At 39.8% G+C, this 18,853-nt stretch overlaps 1 protein-coding gene across 13 annotated transcripts in view; it reads left to right on the top strand.

The window, feature by feature from the left end:
- RBMS1 (RNA binding motif single stranded interacting protein 1) overlaps nt 1-18,853 on the top strand; it is a 226,729-nt gene that overhangs the window by 107,575 nt on the left and 100,301 nt on the right. The window lies entirely within an intron of this gene.

Raw genomic sequence — 18,853 nt, 5'->3', positions numbered from 1 at the left:
GGCCAAACCTTCCAGGGACCTTTCCTGGATAACCAGCAACATCCCCCACCCCAGCTTTACCTGCCTTGCACTTTATCTTCCACTTTACTTTGGAACCCACAGGGTTTTTGTTTTTGTCTTCCGTTTTCCCTAGTTTTTCTTTAATGCGACTGTGCGAAGGAACCCCATAGTAGGAGGAGGGAGACTGAGAAGCTCTTTGTATGTGTAGGCTATTTTTAAGATTAAAACTCCTGGTTGGTATATGCCCTGAGCTGAGCTCCCTGGGATATCAGGATACCAAATTTAGGGAGAGACATTGAAAAAGATGAACTCAAGTGTAGGTAATAGTGATTGAGCACTTCTTAGAAGCTTGAAATTTTATTGTGGGCTCAACAGTCATTATTAGCTTGTGTATTCTTCACAATAACCGAGCTGGAACGGAGGAGGTGGCAACGTTCTGCTCACTTTACAGATGAAGAGATGTTGGTTCGGAGGTGTTAGGTGAATTGGCCAAGGGCACATAGTGAGTGCCAGTGGTGGGATCTGAACTCTGATTTCAGAATCCATCCTTTCCATCTTAATTATTATAGTATGTCCTTCGTTATTGTTTGTTTTGAGGTTTGGGGCATACACTTGGTAGATAATAATTATCACTAAAGATTTAAATTTGGATAAAAGAAGGGAGGACTTTCTTAGAAATGTTATAGAAATAAATTTGAGCATTTGTTATTTTCTAATGACATTTAATTTTTTTTTTTTTTTTTTTTGCAGTTTTTGGCCGGGGCTGGGTTTGAACCCGCCACCTCTGGCATACGGGGCTGGCGCCCTACTCCTTTGAGCCACAGGCGCTGCCCCGACATTTAATTTTTTTTTTTTAATTTGCCCCCACCCCTAATCTCTATAGACATAAAGAAAATTCTTATTTTGGATATGAGACCAGACAAAGAAGATCCATTAGTTCCTTTCTGGTCCTAAATATGGTAAAAGAATTAATTGGTATTACCAACTTAGTGGCTACTTATGTGAAATAATTCATCATACATATTCTGGTGACATAGCTCATATTTTTAAAAGGATTAAGAGAGTCAAAATAGCCCTTTAACAGAGGATCCTAAAAGCTGAGAGGGGCTGGGGAAAGGGAGAGATTTGTTAAAAGATACACAATTATAGCTTGATAAGAATAATAAATGTTCTATACTGCTCAGTGTAGGATGACTATAGTTAACAGTAATATGTAATTTCCATTGCTAGGAGGAGGATAATGAATGTTCCCAACACACAAAAAAGGTAAATGTTTGAGATAATGGATGTACTAATTATCTTGATCTGATCACTATACATTATGTGTACAGAAACATCACTAGGTACCCCGTGATTTTGTACATTATTATTTGCCAATTAAAAAAATAAAATGGCCCTTCAGAGAAAGCCACTGTAGCAGGTAGAATAGCAACCCCCCCCCAAATTAATGTCTAACCAGAACCTTGGAATATGATCCCATTTAGAAATAGGGTGGTGCAAGTATAATTAACTAAGGATCTTGTGATGAAATCAAATTGAATTTAAGTTGGTCCCTAACTCCAATGACCATGGTCCTTTTAAGAGGAGGATGGAACACAGAAGATAGAGGCATAGACTGGAATTCTGCTGCCACAAGACAAGGAACAGCAGAAGCCACCAGAAGCCACAAGAGGCGAGGAGGGATTCTCCCCAAAGCTTTCAGAGGGAGCTTTGACGTGCAAATACCTTGATCTTGGATTTTGGCCTCCTGACCTGGGAAAGGATACGTTTCTGTTGTTTTAAGCCACTTTCTCTTCATTTATATTTCATCCTTAATTCTGGAATAGCTTAATGTACATCATGTACCGTATGGTAGTTGTTGTATAAACAGTAAATTTTATTTTATTTATTTATTTATTTTGTAGAGGCAAAGTTTCACTTTACCACCCTCAGTAGAGTGCCATGGCAACACACAGCTCACAGCAACCTCCAACTCCTGGGCTTAGGTGATTCCCTTGCCTCAGCCTCCCAAGTAGCTGGGACTACAGGCGCTCGCCACAACGCCTGGCTATTTTTTTGTTGCAGTTTGGCCGGGGCTGGGTTTGAACCCGCCACCCTCGGTATATGGGCCGGTGCCCTACCCACTGAGCCACAGGCACCGCCCTAAACAGTAAATTTTAAATTTCCTGACAGAAGCCTATCACATTTAAATGTATTTGGATCGCTGTACTTATTTTTTTTCCATTGTAAAAACTAGTTTTGTGGTAGCATTTTTGTTTATTTTATTTATTTATTCCCAACCCCCTCCCTCCTCCCTTCTCCCTGTTGCTTCATTCCCCTGTCCCGCACCATGTATTAGCTCATCTACTGTCTTCATATCAGAATTGAGTACGTCGGATTCTTGCTTCTCCATTCTTGTGATGCTTTACTAAAAAGAATGTGTTCTACCTCCATCCAGGTTAATATAAAAGATACAAAGTCTCCATCTTTTTTAGTGGCTGAATGCTATTCCTTGGTGTATATATATATATATATATATACCACAGCTTGTTAATCCATTCCTGGGTTGGGGGGCATTTAGGCTGTTTCCACATTTTGGCGATTGTAAATTGAGCTGCAATAAACAGTCTAGTGCAAGTGTCCTTATGATAAAAGGATTTTTTTTTCTTTTGGGTAGATGCCTAATAATGGGATTGCAGGACCAAATGGAAGGTCTAATTTGAGTTCTTTGAGAATTCTTCATACTTCCTTCCAAAAAGATTGTATTAGTTTGCAGTCCCAACAGCAGTGTAAAAGTGTTCCCTTCTGTCCACATCCACACCAGCATCTGCAGCTTTGAGACTTTTTGATGTGGGCCATTCTCACTGGGGTTAGGTGATATCTCAGGGTGGTTTTGATTTGCATTTCTCTGATAATTAGGGACGATGAGCATTTTTTCATGTTTGTTAACCATTCATCTGTCTTCTTTAGAGAAGGTTCTTCTCTCACTTGCCCAGCGATATAAAGGATTGTTGACTCCTTTTTTTTTGTTGTTGATTGAGTTTTCTGTAGATCCTCCTTATCAATCTTTTGTCTAATTCATATTATGCAAATATTGTTTCCCATTCTGAAAGTTATCTGTTTGCTTTGGTTGTAGTCTCCTTAGCTGTACAGAAGCTATTCAGTTTAATTAAATCCCATTTGTTTTTGTTGTTGTATAGCTATACTTATTGATGCTTTAAAGAGATGAAATACATTTTAAGGAGTAGCTTTTTTTTTTCTTTTTTAAATAAACTCTGTTGGGAGTTGAGGAGTGGGACTGATGTGATTCATCTGAAAGAATTTGATCAAACCACTCAGATGATTCCATTAAGAAGTTAGCCCTCCTTATGAAGAACATTTTATGGGCGTGAGACCTCTGAATTTCAATCCTTTCTCTTTTGATTTTTGTGGTTGCCAGGAAGCTCAGGCCCAAATTTACAATTCAATCATTGCTGATGTCCCCACATGTGCCAGTGCTGTCCTTTTCCTTTAGTCTGAAAGCCTTCTCTGGCTGTGGGAACACGCTTTGCAATTTTCAACAGATGAAAGTTAGTGGATTAGAAATAAATCTGTCTGTCTATCTATCTTTCATATATATATTGTAATGCTGTTGTAACAAATTGCAATAAACTTAATGGCTTAAAACAGAAAAAAAAAAAGAAGAAGAAGAAGTAGTTAGCCCTCTAAGTAACTCTTTCACACTTCTGTAAGGTTAAAAATCAATTAAAAGGACTGGAGTGAAGGTGTCATTTTTCAATTGAAAGTTTAATAAAGCAAATCCTGGCAACAACTGCCTGACCAGATGTGGCCATTACCAAAGACAGGAGCATCTCAAAGTGATTACATCTTCTTGAAGGTTTAGAGTAATTCTGATTAATCTATTTTGAAAAGACAGATAACCACCTATCCCATGTATCCAAAGGCAGTAAGATTAAGATTATTAGGATTCAAAATTTTTTCTGGGTTATAATTCTTAATATCAATCATAATTAGTCTAGCATCTCTAGTGTTTTGAAGTCTAAACTAGGAATTTTGTAAGTCCGCCTGTCATTCATGGAGTTGGGAAATTATTCTAGAGATGCTTCAGTCTGGAAAGGAAATATAATAAATTTCTGGTGAAAGTTAAGATTCTGTTTAAGCTAGGAAAATGATACAATTAATACATTTCTCCCCAGGTGTTTAACTCCTTTCTTTCTAAGATACTTAGGATCCAAGCCCATCTAGCCCTTGCCAACTCAGCCCACCTCCTTATGCCCCAGCACTTTAATGACTGTAACAGTTACATGGTTATTAACATAGGTCAGTCTCTGTTCCTTCACCAAACACATAAAACTCTTAGTCCAAGTTCTGGGACACAGAGTGGGATTAGACATGGTCTCATACCCTCAAGTGTTACATGAGGTTTCACAGTGAAGTTCTTGAACTTGACATCATGCAATTATGTTGCCAGCACTGTACAAAAAACTCTTTAATGTTTTATAACCTTGGTATATTGGTGTCTCACAGTTGTGTTTGTGTCTGCGTGTGGTGGTGTCTTGCTGAGTGGCATTCATTATTTTTGCATGTTTTTGTGTGCTGTTGTGAGATGTCAGAGCTTGAATTAGAGTAATGAACAGACATTCATAAATTTCTTGTTAACCTTGGCAGAGTGGGAGTGAAATCAGGAACATGTTAGTCCAAGTTTATGGGAAGAATGCCCTGAAGAAAACAGCAGTATACAAATGAATGAAATGTTTTTCTGAGGGGAGAGAAAGTGTCACTGATGAAGAGAGGTCAGGGTGGCCAGAAACGGGCAGAACTGCTGAAAATACTGACAAAATTGGATGGATTGTGCCTCAAAAGTATCACTTGACTGTGAGAAACATAGCAGACCAAGTTGATAGAGAAATACTTAGAAAATCTTAACTGAAAATCTTGGCCAACAACACATGGCTCTTATGTCACAACAGTACACCAGCTCACGTGGCACTGTGTATGAGGGAGGTTTTGTTTTGTTTTGTTTTTTGCAGTTTTTTGGCCGGGGCTGGATTTGAACCAGCCACCTCTGGTATATGGGGCTGGTGCCTACTCCTTTGAGCCACAGGCATCGCCCCATGTGAGGGAGTTTTTAGCCAGTAGACGAATAACTGTATTGGAACACCCTCCCTCTTCACCTGATCTGGCCCCCTGTGACTTTTTTGCTTGCCTCGAGGTAAAGGAAATATTGAAAGGAAGACATTTTTTTGACATTCAGGACACCAAGGGTAATATGACATCACTTTTGATGGCCGTTCCAGAAAAAGAGTTCCCAAATTGCTTTGAAGAGGGGACTAGGTTCTGGCATCACGGCATAGCTTCCCAAGCTGAGCCCTTCCAAGGTGATCCGAGTGATACTCAGCAATGAGATACGTCCCACTGTTTCTAGAATGAGTTCACAAACTTAATTGTCAGACCCTGTAGGCAAGTGGGAGAGATTTATTTGTTATTCAGAATGTAGAAATACTGTATTAGAAAGTTTTAACCATTTGTTCAGTTTAAATATCTATTAAGAAGATTTCGGAAAGCAGATGGCCTTTTATGTTTTCTAGCAATCTTTCTTCATAGCAATGCTGTGCTGTTGGTATTAGAGGAAGGAAGGACATGTCACTCCCTTCTACAGTTTTGCAGTCCATTTCTTGAGCCAAACCTTTTGGTTATGCCTTATTGGAGGATGTTTAGTAACCATGACGTGGACTTAACTGTTCACAGCAAAGGCCAGTTTTTCTAAAAGCCTTAGTTAGAACATTGTGTATCAGTTAAGACCCCAGATTCTGTGAAACTCAATGGCATACCTCTCTTCTCTTCCTCTTTTCATTTCCACTTAGCTCCTGAAGAGGTTATCAGACCTTATTTCACAACTAGACTGACTTGGGGAAATCCCTTAAACGTCTCTGTTTTCTTATCTGTAAAGTGGTGATAAGCACACCTGCCTTATTGTAATTAAACAGAAGAATGCGTACAAAGCGCTTATTTAGCTTAGTGCCGAAACATAGTAAATGCTCAATAATGTTAGCAGTTAATACTACGAAAAATACTCAGCTCTCAATTTTTTCCATAAATTGTCATGGTTTAAAATGCCTTTTTTCTTTTGGATTTTAAAGAAAAGACTGCCTCGATTACTTTGAAAGTAACAAACAGATAAAATATTATAAACCCAACTACCATGGGTAAACAAAGTGCTAAACTTACCCCCCTTTTAAGGGAAAAACTTTATTCCCTTAATCTATTTCTAGGATAACTGCTAACCAGAATTTGCATATGAGTTATTATTACAAGGTAAGATTAGATTTTGTAACAAGGGAGAATGGAAATGAAGTTGGAGTCTGTAATGCAGGCAGTCTCTGCATGTGTTTCTGGGACAAGCAGAATGAGATAACCTGTGCAAGATTTTATGGATAAATTCTGGCTCCAATATTTGCAATTTACATATTGCTTTTAAATACACACACATATATAGTGTGTTTGTGTCTGTGTCTATATATATGTAGAGAGAGAGAGAGACAGGATTAACCAGTTCTTTAGTTTTGTATCTTCTATCAAGTTCTTTGTGATAGAAGTTTTTCTAAAAGTAAAGTTACGTTTTAATTTGAACAACTCTCTATGGAACGGGGAGCACCCGCTGGGTCGCAGGGAAGCGCAGAGTGGCCACTCATGTCCTCTGCCATGAGGGTGCGGATGGACTGTCTCCACTTCCTGGCCACAGGGTGGGTGGAAAGGGAAGGTTGCTCCTTTCCTCCTAAACCTTTCTCTTTACTAGAAGTTATCATGCCTTATTTTGATCTTTAAAAAGAAGAATCCCACCTTTTTTTTTTGTTGTGCTCTGATTCTTTAAACTGTGTAGAAAAGACTGTTTTGAGATTAAATCTAGTCAAAAAGGAAAAGTTATCTAATGACTTGAATTTTGGGGATTTGTGAAGTTGCCTTATAAAGAAATAGAAATTTTAAAACTGCTTGTGCGTCCTCTTCCTGCACTTTTTTCTTTGTTAGCAATATAATTTGATAGTTTAGGGCTGCTCTAAAGTTGTATTGTACCGCCTTTTCTGTCTACTTCATCCTGAGATCCTGGTGTAGCAGCAGCCACACCTAGGCTGCTGTTCCTGTCTGCTCTGCTCCAGGCAGGGGTCCTCGACAGGGTCGACTACAGTGTTTGGACCCTAGCCCGTTTTTCCCTTTCCTATTCTGCTTTGGGTTAGGGGAGGGTGGGGCGCAGTTATGGTCATTGAGTGTGAGTCCCCCGAAGCCAGTTTCCCCTTAGGCCTGATCTTTATAAATGTGTTTCTTTGTGGTGAGTGAGAAGGGATGGTATCATTTTCTTGTTTTGTGCATTTAGATGAGTTGAGATTTATGAAAACCATTTTGAGTGGCTCAACACTGACAGATAAGGTTCATCTGAGATAGGAATGGGCAGTGAAAGATAGCATGTCTGATTCTGTTCAGCAAAGGTAAGAGATAAATAATGAAACTAAATATGGTGGAAGAAAAGGATAGAAAATTTAAGCATAGGAACTGAGTCCTGTGCTGCCCACTGCTCACCATCCTCTGAAACACACAGAGGTTCTGGGTCTTTATTCCAGAGAGTCAAGAAATTTGTGTTGTCCGAGGTTCCCTGGAAAGAAGCTCCTTTTGCCATTTTCAATAACAACACCATTCAAACTTACTACATTTTGGTCAAGAAGATGAAACGATGCTTTGTGATTAACTTTAGCAACAGAAAATAAAAAGATGTTGAGGAAGATTTTCACTTTTTTTCTTGATGAGTAATAACTCTCTAAATAGAACATTGTGCAGTAATTTTAAAACTAAAAGAAAAAATGTTGCATCTCATTTACGTAAATATTGAGAGCATTTCCCAGATTTTGCTTACCACAGAGTGAACTTCAGTTTATCTGCTTCAGAAGAGATGAAGAGAGATTATGAGACTTACCTGGCATGTGGTTTGGTTAGACAATAGTGCATGGGCTGACTCCTTATAAGAGAGGAAAGTCTCCAGGATATTGTTAGCAGTAGGTATTTAATCTAAATGTGCTGTGTCATTAAATAGAAATATGAGATGTAGAAACTTGTCCCTACAAAAATGGGAAAATAGTCAAATGAGAAACAGTTCTCCGGAGTATACTAGTGAGCTGTTGGGAGCAGGGTTCACATTAATTTTTGGACTTCAGAAGGAAAACCAGTTTGTCTTAGAGAATTATTCTGAGTATATGCATTGTATAGCTTTTAGGGTAAAAGCAACACTGAATCTGTGCAATATATAGGGAGACTAGACTGCAGTTGGGAAATTCTAGTGATTATTTAAAGGTTTTTAATCCAAGTTGTTAAACTGCCCTGAATGTACTCCTTTACCAGAAAGGCATCAAACTATTATTTTGTTGTTGCTGTTGTTGTTGTTTTGTTTTGAGGTAGAGTCTTATGTTGATGCCCAGGCTAGAGAACCATGGTGTCAGCCTAGCTCACAGCAACATCATACTTCTGAGTTTAAGTGATCCTCCTGCCTCAGCCTTCTGCAGTAGCTGGGACTATGGTTGCCAGCCACAGTGCCTGGCTAATTTTCCTATTATTATTTTTTTTATTATTATTATTTTTAATAGAGACGGGGTCTTGCTCTTGCTCAGGCTGATCTTGAACTCAAGCAGTTCTCCCACTTCATCCTGCCAGAGTGCTAGATTACAGGCATGAGCCACCATACTACTCCAGTTAACTTGTTTGATTTTTGTGTCATGCAAATGATTATGTGTGTTAGTCACAAATTCTTAAGTAAATACAAAAATAGTAATGTGGGTTCACAAGCAGTTTTTTAGGAGTTTTGAATCATAAATTTAAAAGATGTTATGAAATTTGTTTTATTTCATTTTTTGAAATTGAGTCTCACTCTGTTACCCAGGCTGGAGTGCACTGGCATGGTAGTTCTCTGCAACCTCAAACTCCTGGACTCAAGTCGTCCTCTTGCCTCCTGAATAGCTCTGACTACATGTGTGTCCCATCACACCCAGCTAATTTTTCTATTTTTCATAGAGACAGGGCTTTGCTATGTTGCCTATGCTAGTCTTAAACTCCTGGGCTCAAACAACCTTCCTGCCTTGGCCTCTCAAAGTCCTGGGATTACAGGTGTGAGCCCCCATACCTAACCTTCCATTTATTTTATTATTTTTTTTAATCAAGAAACTGGATATCTAGTGTAGACACAGACACCTAAGTCATCTAAAAGTTGATAGTGGATAAAATCTGAGGTATAGGGCGGCGCCTGTGGCTCAAAGGAGTACCGTGCCGGCCCCATATGCCAGAGGTGGCGGGTTCAAGCCCAGCCCTGGCCAAAAACTGCAAAAAAAATCTGAGGCATACGAGAGGCTATACAAAATATATACTTTCTGTATGATATCTTAATGGGACTAGCATATCAGTTTTACTCATCTTTTAAAACTCATCAGCTGGTGCAGTCCTGGCAGCAAATAAGGACAGGTGCTTTATAACAGCAGTGGAAGAAATGGAGACTCCATTCTGCCTCTGATCAGCTGTCTGTCCTTGGATATATGGTTTAACTCCTGGGCCTCAGATTTCCTGAAAAGTGTGGGGTTGGATTAGATCAGGGTTTCTCACCATTTTTAAAGCCAAGCTCCCTTTGATAAAAATAAAAATGCTGTCCCCACCTGTTACCTCTGAAGATTGATTCTGTTACACTTCCCAATGGGGAATTAGTGTATGGTATGATCCCTCTTGTCCCTCCCAGCTCTAACATTTTGTTATTCAGAGCAGATACTGGATTGGCAATCAGTGGAACAAAGGTCGTTATCTCACTTTGTGAATAGATGAGCTTGCTCCTTGGTAAAGCTGGAAAGGGACCTTGCTAAATTCATGCCACAAATCAAGAGTCCTGCCTTGTGCATGGACAAAACCTGGAAGCTTGGTAGAAACGTGGAGACTTAGCCCCTACCCGAAATGGCCCAGTCCAAACCTGCATTTCTACGTGTGCAGGTGGTTTCTGTATATACTGGTTTGAGAAATGCTGCAGACCACCGGTTTTTCACCTGCAGGTGGCATTATTAGTGGAGTCTCAAGTCAAAGTAGTAAACCACTACCAGCATTTCTCCTTTACTGAAATAGACTAGAAAAGATAACATGAGGATACATTGCATATGGTAAAGGAAACTACTATTTCACAAACTTTTGTTTCAGTTTTGTATGTCTGTGCCTATAAATAGATATAGGGTGAAGATGTCAGGAAAAAATTCATTTCCGAGGGGAATGTCAAGCAAAAGAGTTAAAACAAAACAAAAAACCAAGCCACCATCCCTGGCAGTGTGTCTCTGAGACAGCCATCTACTCTCTACTCCCCCTCTCTCTTTGCTCACACACACAGACGTATACATAGAAATTCATATTCTAGCATCACTTACTTTCTCTAACTATTCATATTGTATCATGTTGGATCTTACCATGAGAAAAGAACAAATGTAGACATTATTTTTTGAGTTGTACTAAACTCAAAAATCTTCCCATTGATGTTTACTTTGTGTATATACAAATTACAATACTGTCAGATAAGATTTTATGTTTTATTATTATTATGGGGAGGTTTCAAATATTTGCTCAGTTTCCTGAAAGTACAGGCAGTGCTTTTTTTCTCTAGGAGCAAACTTGGGAAACTCAGAATACTGCAAGCTCATTCGCGTGTCCCTCTGCATCTAAAAAGAATAAATTAATTAATTAAATAAATAAAGAATTAAATAAATTGGTTTGGTGGGGGTTTTTCGTAAGTTTATTTGTACAGTTTTCCTAACTTACTGTTTAATCAATCATCGTGCAATAGTTTCAGTAAATATTGTTTAATGTGGAGTCAGTATAATTTAGAATGGATAATTTCTACCCTCATGACTTTACAAGTCTCAGGGACAATTTGTTACAAGAAATACTAAAAGAAGATACAAACTGTACTGTAGATAGACATTAAAAAACAGCTGGGAGGAAGTTATCAACCCTGGAATCCTAACTCTGCTGGGGTGAGGCAGGAAGTGCATTGCAGAGGTATTCTGAACTGTCATGATAAGAGTAATGTTTCACTTCCCCTAGGAAGTTTTATTCTTTTCAATTTATTTTCAAAAGGAAAGGAAAGGGCCTCCATGTTGAGGAAGAAAACCTGCATGGATCTGGAAATTGAAGGAGGGGAAAAACATTCTCTGCACACCTGCTTTCTGCATCCAGAAGAGTAATTAATTTTGCACCTGAAGTTGGGCAGGATTTTATGTTTACCATGTTCTAATTACTGTTTGTGTGGGATGTAATTTACTCATTGTTTTGAATTTTCATTTAAGGTAGTTTCGGAGCTATTACAGAGTCCTTTTACATATATAAGAAATTGAACGGAATGTGAAATGCAATTCTTTATAGTGATTACATGTTGAAACAGCAATGTCAGGCTACTACCTTAAAGTCTTGATAGATCTAAGTTATTAAGGTTATATAATACTATTAAGGTAACTTGTAATACTGTTTTCACCTTAGGAACACTCCAGCTTCAGGAGCTCTAAATGGTTTGTCTTTTATTTTAGATTTTAGTATAGTTTGTGTATTTTTCTTAGAAACATCCATGATTCTGTGCTGGCCTAAGTGGCCTCTCCGAGTCTGCTGCCTTAACCTCTTGCTCCATTTCTCTGACTGGTTGGCAGACAGGTAAGAGTACTCCAGGGCTTGGCTGGGTTCTTTTTTGATATGCCTTAGCTAGAGATGGCACTCTCCAGCTATAGAATTTTAGAGCTGGAGAGGAGCTTACAAGTCATCCATTCTAACCCACTCATTCATAGGTGAGGAACTGAGCTGGCCAGAGATGACATTCATTTCAGTTCTTGACCAAGGCAGGAACTTGAATCTGATATTCTAATTTTTTCCATCTGGTAGTTTTTCTTCTATTACATACCTTCTTGTCATAGAAGGAAGAGAAGAGTTTCCCAAAAAATTCCTCACAAGCCATCCTCTTTGTTGATTGTCTTTAAATTCTCTTTTCTCCCCTGACTCTGTGGTAACTTGGAACATCAGGTGCTTTCCAGGTTATTCTTGCTACCTTTTTACCGTGACCCCTCGCTCCTCCTCACACCATTCACAGGAGTTTCCTCTGGGCCAGCCCGGTTGGGCAGTGGAGTGGCCTTCGTGAACCCTGCTCCTTCCCCTCTGTACCTCTGTTGGTTCCTACCCACTTGCTTTCAGATTTGCCATTCCTTTTATTCTTAAATGACTTGTCACTTAACATTCAACTCACTCAGCCATCTACCCCTCTGTGAAGCCATCTTCAACCATTTTGTCCCTTGCCCTTTCATCTTCCTGGCTTGGCTCGCTGATCTTCCCTTGGTTGAACTCTTGCTATTTTTAGAAACTGTGCCATATGACACCATTATATGTGATGCACTTAAAGGTAACTAAGGCTGGGAACTCACTGTGAAAAGCCTTTCCTTCCTAGTGAATGTGTTTCCTGGCAAGGAAGTTTTAAAACCATTGCCTAGGGCCCCTCTCTTTCTTTCTTTCTTTCTTTCTTTTTTTTTTTTGATCTTCCAGTTTTCTGGTGAATAACTTAAATAGAACGTCTTCCATCTGGTCTCTTCATGTTGGTCTTTTAGCTCTTCGTGGGCACAGCCCCCTCCACCTCCTTGTAAATGCTGTTAAAAAACTAGAAGGAACAAGTAACACAAGGACCCTGGCTCAGAGTTTGCAGTGGGCAACTTGGCGAGTCTTGGGGTTCTTGGAAGAACCTTTGGAGGGAACAGAACAAGTCACAGAACTGACCTTAAAAGATATTCCAGTGACAAGGAATCCAGTTTCTGGGTGGAGTCTGCTAGGAAAATTGTCATCTATTCAGTCAGTCATGTTTTACTCAACCATGTAAGTCTTCACAACTTTCATCCGAAACCTATGAAAATGATGCTTTATTCATGAACTTAGTTAAAGAGGCTTCTATGTGGAGATTGCAGTTTTACGTTCAAGGATCAGCTTTGATGGATTTCTTAGAAGAGTAATTGTGAAGCCTACTGGGAATTTTTATTTTTAGATTTTATTTGAATAGCTAATATAACATGGATCCCTCTCCCTTGATAGGCTCAATCCAACAAAGAAGTATTTAATAATCTATTGCTCAGTTTAATGGTCTTGAGAAGCTGCAAAGTTTGTTTTCAGACAAGGAAAGGTGAAGGTGTGAGAACAAGTTTCAATAACTAATTAGCTGTGTAGTTTAAGCTTTGATATCCTTGTATCAAATGGGATTAATTGGTATTTCCCTTCCTCCGTAGTATGAATAATTAGACACTGTGTGGTAACGTGGTACTGTTACTTTTCAGTCTTCCAGGTTCTGTTCTTTACATTCTGGCCTCAGCGTGCCTTCCCGTCACCTACCTGCCAAAGTACCTGCTTCCTTCCTGGCCAGTTTCTTACCTCTCTCCGGGTCGTCTCCTACTTCTCAGTTTTGTTTTTCTAGTTCTGTGCTCCAGAACTTCTCTTTCCCAGTAATCGTTCCCAGCCCCCTCTCAGCCACTCAGATGGCTAACAGAAAACAAAGAACATACCCTAGCTGTGGTGATACGGGACATGTGGCTGTCTCCCTCACTCCATTTGATAATTCTCTTAAGTTGTTAAATTCCTTTGCATCTTGAAAGCCTATGGAGAGAAATCAGTATCTGGAAATTAGTGTAGCAAACACTGTCTTTACACAGTATTCAGTTCATGTCAGACTTGATATTAAACACATACTATTTCCCAGTGGAAATGATAATGTTCTGTCACTTCTCTTTGCTCTCAGGAGCAACTGTAGTGACTAGTTTGCTTCTGGATAAAGGAAGATGGTTGAAATCTTAGATGTCCCTGCTGTTTGACATATGGTGGTGGTGTAGGGACACGGGTGGGGATTATAACCTTCTAACACTATAAGGATGACAACCTTAGGTTCTGCGCGTGTGGCTCAAGTGGCTAAGGTGCCAGCCACATACACCTGAGCTGGCAGGTTCAAATCCAACCCAGACCTGCCAAACAACAGTGATGGCTGCAACCAAATAATAGCCAGCCTTGTGGCGGGTGCCTGTATCCCAGCTACTTGGGAGGTGGAGGCAGGAGAATCGCTTGAGCCCAGGAGTTGGAGGTTGCTGTGAACTGTGATGCCATGGCACTCTACCCAGGGCGACAGCTTGAGGCTCTGTCTCAAAAAAAAAAAAAAAAAAAGAAAGAAAAGGATGACAGCGTTAAAAGACTTGAGAGAAATTAAAGAGCAGGTCGTAGGTTTCCTTTCTCTTCAAAATGTACTAGAATTCTTAGGGAAATGGCAAAGTAAGGGGGATGGTGGGAAGAGGAGGGCAGCTTAGGCTGTAAGATTGGTCAGAGCACTATTCTTTAGCCTATTAGTACTAGGAAGGAAATGAGACAATAGAATTTAAAATGACAAGTCATCGTTTTCGGTTATCTTTGCTGAACAGAAATCTACAACAATGTATATGATCTTAGTTCACTTAAGGTGAATTTTGTAAATGACCTTTAGATCTGCATTTACATAGCGGAGACTACTTAGTGTGGTATTGGGTGAGGAGTGATGGAGAAGGAATAGAATTCCCCTGTGTGTAGTTGCCCTCTGCTTGTTGTTGATCTTGGTTTTTAGTGTGGGAGGCGTAGTGAGCCTTCCTGGCCAAATGGAAGTATAGATGTCCACACAGGAAGTCCTCCCTGACTGCTCTCTGTGGAGGAAGTCCTCCCACGTGCTGATGAGGGCTGTTCCTGCTGATGCCTCATCACTTGTGCAGGGAGTGCAGAGGGTCTGCTAACACAACCACCCCTTTCCTTCATGACTGTTTTCTGTCAATTTTAGCATGCAAATGAAGCCTAGATAAATGTTATCAAGCAAACTGAATTAGCTTGTTTCCCCTATCCATGGAGACATAAAATGTAGCTTGTTTAACCTGACCAGAAGCAGTAAAATTAGGCTAAAGAAGGCTGAGGTAGACTAGGCTTTTGGGGTGGGTGGGCACTTAGCTGTGGTTCTGTAGCTTCCAGGTTCCCTTAATAGATTAAATGTGTTTAAGCTTCATCCCTAGAGGATCTTGTCAAGTTCCAAGGGAGCTTAGGGGTTTTGAGAGGCAAAATGTAAAAAGGCAACCAGTGATAAAAATAGAACTTGGTAAAATATCTTGATCCCGCTGTAAACTTTTAAAAAAATATATTTTTATAGTTCACCGTTTATGCTCCCAAGGTACATAATCTAACTACAAAGTGTAATTGCTTTAAATTTCTCAGAGTTCTGAAGTTGTAGTTTTAAGACTTGTTAGTATTTGCATTTTGATTTAAGAGAGAAGGTTTAATTCTTCACTGTTTTAAGTTGTACTTTCTTAAGATGCCCACTCTAATATTTAGCCCTAATAAATTGTAGTTTTCAAAAGTTGATTGCAGAATTTATTATTTATTGAAAACATTTATAACGTAGAATGTTAAAATCAATTTTTCCTTTTAAAACGAAACTTTTTTTCTCTCTTTACTACCTACAGTTCACAGGTAACTAACTAATCTTGTTTGTTTTTAATAAAGGGCTATCTGGTTATGCATTCATTAACTTAAAGGCACCTTTTACTTTCTTAAAAAAAAAAAAATACAGAGCCGCCAATGGTATTAAGCATCACATTTCAGAGAAGCTTGATTTTGATAATAGGCAGCAAAAAGGATGGGCACCAAAAAATGAAAGGAGACAGGAGGGTATTCAGGATGTAGACGTCTTTGGGGTGTCATTTGGAGTACTGTTTGAAGGCTTTGGCTTTGTCAGGTTCAAATTCCGTCCTACCACTTCCCAAATGTGTGACTTTAGAACATCACTCAACCTCTTGGGATTCCTTTCCTAATCTGCAGAATGGGAGAATAATGTACCTGCTTTATTGGATTAAGTAATGTATATAAAGCACTGAGCAAATGTAAACATGTAATATATGATAGCAGTTATTACTAATGTTATTAAAATCTTTGTTAACCCATGTTGAATAGTTAAGAATAAATAGCTTTCTTGCATTTGAGTTTTCATTTTGGAACATGTGTCTTCTTTTTGTCAGGACTTACATTTTTAGTTTCAGTGGTTCTAAAAACTTAATCTTTGATCTAAAATGTTCTGCTTCAGAAAATAAAAAAATCAGCAACCTAGAATAAGTTGGTGCTTCTCTCTTTCTGGTATCTTTCTCTATCTTCAGCTAGATCCCAGAAAGAGTTCATTTTTGGATAAAATTTAAGTTTGAACTTTGTTTTACATAGGATTCACCAGAGGCTTATAGTGCCCCTCAGGTACATTCAGGAACCCCTTCTGCCAGGGATCAGCATGCTGAGAGATTGCATTCCCTCGCAGGGCCGGCTACAGGGGTAGCAGGGATAGCCTGGCCGTACACACTCCTCACTCCCTTCTCACAGTGGGAAAATGTTACTGTAATAAATATGGATGCCTGTCAAACAGAGTAAACCGGCTACGTGAATTTGGAAATGTAAATCACATTCTACTTCTTATGGCAAAAATAAACACATAAATTAAAAGCTACTACTTTCGTGTCTAAATAATCTCCAGATAAATCATACTCCCAGTGTTTCTTTTAATCTCACAAGTTCATGCCTGCCCTCCCTTTTCTTTCTTTTTTTTTTTGCAGTTTTTGGCCTGGGCGTGGGTTTGAATCCACCACCTCTGGCACAAGGGGCCAGCCCGCCCGCCCTTTTCTACCACAGACAAAAGCAGAGGGCAGAGGGGATGCAGGCTTGGAATGCAGCCTGCAGAGTGTCTGATGGTTCATTTGCTTTATGTTCATGTAATCCCACTAAAAAGTGGGAAGGACCCGATTCTGCTTTCTGACTTCCCTAAGTCTTATGCCAGGTGACCACATTTCATCTCCCAACAGCTGCCCTGAACTTACTGGGTCCTGCTGTGAATCAGTAACAGTGTGGCTTGTGTCAGGGATGGTGTCTCAGACACTAACCAAAGGATTAGAACAAGTTCTGTGTGTCAGTCAAAGTCTTAGGACAGGGCAGCAGATAGGTGCGCTCCTTCCCGGCACCCTGTTCTCACTGAGGTGAAAGCAGGTAGCAGTGGAGTGACTTCGGGAGGGAATGCGGTTCTTCTGCCTCCCAGGTGCAGCCTGCAGCAGAGCATAGTTTTATATCTAGAAAGTAAACTTTTTAGCCCTTAGAGGAAAACCAGCCATGTGGGGAAAGGATGAGTTCAACTCATTATTTGATAGGATGTGGTCTTAGGCAGGTTTTGGGTTAAGCAGTACAGATGTTCCAAGTTCAGCCTTCAGAATAAGTAGCACTTTAACACCTGTAATCCTAGCACTGTGGGAGGCCTGGGTGGGTGATTGCTTGAGCTCAGGAGTTCAAGAACAGTCTGAGCAAGAGCAAAGACCCTGTCTCTAAAAAAAAAAAACAACTAGCTGGGCATTGTGGTGGGTACCTGTAGTTCAGCTACTCCAGAGGTTGAGGCAAGAAAATCATTTGAGCCTAGAAAATCACTTGCTGTGAGCTATGACACCAAGGCACTCTGCTGAGGGCAACAAGTTAAGTCTCTGTTTCAAAAAAAAAAAAAAAAGAAAGGAAAAGAAAAGTAGCATTTGTGCATTAACTATTGTTGACTCTCTTTGCTGCGCTCCTTCTAGTATTTAGATTAAAGTGGTGTTTAGACTCGGTTGATTAATTCAGGAAGGACCTTGGGCAGTGGGAAGAAGAATTTGAAAGGTCAAAAACCAGAATAAGCAGTTAACATCTCAATTAATGAGAGCCCTGTGTGTTGGGGTGTCATGGAATTAGGAAGATCAGGGCAGAAACTGGGCGTGGAACCAGGAATCTACATTGAGTAGCTGAGGTTGCTGAGAAGATAATTAAGTGTGTTTGTGGCAAGGGGTCTGCTTTTCAGACTTTCTACTGTGGATCTGTCTTCTACAGATATATGCCTCATTTTCTTTTTTTTTTTTTTTTTTGTAGAGATAGAGTCTCACTGTACCGCCCTCGGGTAAAGTGCCGTGGCATCACACGGCTCACAGCAACCTCTAACTCTTGGGCTTATGCGATTCTCTTGCCTCGGCCTCCCAAGCAGCTGGGACTACAGGCACCAGCCACAACGCCCAGCTATATGCCTCATTTTCTTATTCGTGCAGTTAATAGTCAAGCTATAAGATTTGAATAAGATTTGCATTTTGTTGAATGCCTAGTGACTACTTGATTTTCTATGTCCAAACTGTTCCTATAACTGGCATCCTAAGGTTAGTATAGAATCTTCATTATTTAGAGGATGTGAAGTGAAAACATTCCTGTCCTGATGTGAAATTGCTGAGAGTTTGCTATGAGGGCACTTTGGGTTGGGCTCACTTCCCTCTCAAGCTGAGCTGTTTAACTTCCTCAAAAGTCATGCGTGGCGTAGGGTCAGAGAACTATGGTGTCTTTCAGTCGGTTCATAGAGAATTGTCTGGTGTGACTACAATTTCAGACCTTCTTCCTAGGTGGCTGCTGACTGTAAAACCATGCTGAGCCCTTGGTTGCAGGCTTTACAAGAGTTGTGGTGATTGCTGTGAGGCCTGGGAAGGCTTCCAACTGCAACACCATTCTCACAGGGGTTAAATTTCACAAGGTTAGCGAAGCGAAGGCAGCATGCCTGTGAATCTCATCCAGATGCCTCAGTGAAGTTGCTTGCTGCTATAGAACTCGGTGAAGTTGTCCTGAGTGAGAATCTGGATTAAATTCTGTCTGATTTGGTGATGACTGATCTCTTTTTTTAAAATAAAATTGTCTGCAACTTTCAATCCCGTGTTCTTCAGAATTTGAAAACCTTCTCACAAGTCTAGTGATTTCTAAATTACTGTATGTT

The sequence above is a fragment of the Nycticebus coucang genome, chromosome 7 (assembly GCF_027406575.1).
Source record: "Nycticebus coucang isolate mNycCou1 chromosome 7, mNycCou1.pri, whole genome shotgun sequence".
Lineage (NCBI taxonomy): Eukaryota > Metazoa > Chordata > Mammalia > Primates > Lorisidae > Nycticebus > Nycticebus coucang.
This window is presented reverse-complemented; position numbering and strand designations above follow the sequence as displayed.